The sequence below is a fragment of the Myotis davidii genome, unplaced genomic scaffold (genome assembly GCF_000327345.1).
Source record: "Myotis davidii unplaced genomic scaffold, ASM32734v1 scaffold1287, whole genome shotgun sequence".
NCBI lineage: Eukaryota > Metazoa > Chordata > Mammalia > Chiroptera > Vespertilionidae > Myotis > Myotis davidii.
The window spans coordinates 59,025-60,760 of NW_006297830.1; positions in this window are offsets into that span (position 1 = coordinate 59,025).

Genomic DNA, 1,736 nt, shown 5'->3' on the forward strand with positions numbered 1-1,736 from the left:
CAGTCGGTCCATGATTCTCTCTCCTCACTGATGTTTCTATCTCTTTCCCCCCCTCCCTTCCTCTCTGAAATCAATAATAATATATTTAAAAATAAAACTCACATGTGTTGAGACAACCTAAGGGACCCACTGGGTTAACTACGCGTCGCAGGACCATTCCGCCGTCATAATTAAATCCGAGAGTCGCACGGGTGCGGCTTCATTAACTTCCCCCGTGTCTGTAATTGACAGACACCCGCGGCCGCCTGGCGAGCCCAGATAATGAAACGCTCACAGGGCGACAGCCCGTCACGCTCAGCTGCCTTTTGCTGCTGAAATAAATACTCTCTCCCCGGCCCCAATAGGTTTATTTCCAACCCCTCCCCCATTTTTTTATTTTTTTATATTTTTTTTTGCAAGACGCGGAGCTGCGTTGTGCTAAAGGCAGCCACCGAGACCGTCTAATTTCCCGGGAAAATGAGGCCGTGAAGGGGAGAAGGACGTGGCCGAGGTCATCGATTTAGCTCGGCCCAGGACAAATATTCGCCGGGTGCCGGGTCCGCATAAGGCCTCCTTGGCATAAAAGATGTGACGGGTGTTTTCCCTTTTGTAAAGGACTAGAGGCCCGGTGCACGAAATTCGTGCACTGCGTGGGGTGTCTCTCAGGCCGGCCTGCGCCCTCTCACAGTCCGGGAGCCTTTGGGGGATGCCCGACTGCCGTGGAGGCGGGAGAGGCTCCCACCACCACCGCCGTGCTGGCAGCCGGCAGCCTGGCTTGTGGCTGAGCAGTGCTCCCCCTGTGGGAGCGCACGGACCACCAGGGGGGCAGCTCCTGCATTGAGCGCCGGCCTCCAGGTGGTCAGTGAGCATCATAGCGACCTGTCGTTACGCCATTCGGTCAATTTGCATATTGGCCTGTTATTATATAGGATGATTGTAATACTGAGGACGCCGTCTGTGTTCTGAGGAGGAGTTGAAAAAATGAAATTAATTGATGTTGGTTTCCAAGATTCCAGGCAAATTTAAGGGGGAGGAGAGGGAAAGTCCATGTCTTGTATTTATTCACTATAAACACTTTTTAAAAAATATATTTTATTGATTTTTTTTTACAGAGAGGAAGGGAGAGGGATAGAGAGTTGGAAACATTGATGAGAGAGAAACATCGAACAGCTGCCTCCCGCACACTCCCTACTGGGTATGTGCCCGCAACCAAGGTACATGCCCATGCCTGGAATCGAACCTAAGGTACATGCCCTTGACCAGGAATCGAACCCGGGACCCTTCAGTCCGCAGGCCGACGCTCTACCCACTGAGCAACACGTCAGGGCTAAACATTTTTAAATGAGATGTGTGTTTATGTGCTATCAACATAGTTAAATGAAACGTATTTATTCGCTCTAAACATTTCTAAATGAGCCGTGTGTTGAGAAACATTGAGCTGCAGAGATGGGATATGGCTAAAATTCATGCTGTGAGAATGATAGAAACACAACGAATAATAAAGATTGTTTACAGGCACAACATTCTTTAAATAAATTTTTAAAATGGAACCTTCCGGGGGAGAGGTCATGTCAGGGTGAGGTGATTCAACCAGGCCCAAAACGAACGAGATAATTGCACAGCCCGGCCGGTGTGGCTCAGTGGTTGAGCGTCGACCTATGAGCCAGGAGGTCACAGGTTGTTTCGATAAAACTTAGCAAAAATGACGGCTTACGGCAGGGATGGGGAACGTCCGTCCTGTGGTCCTTATCAGACCG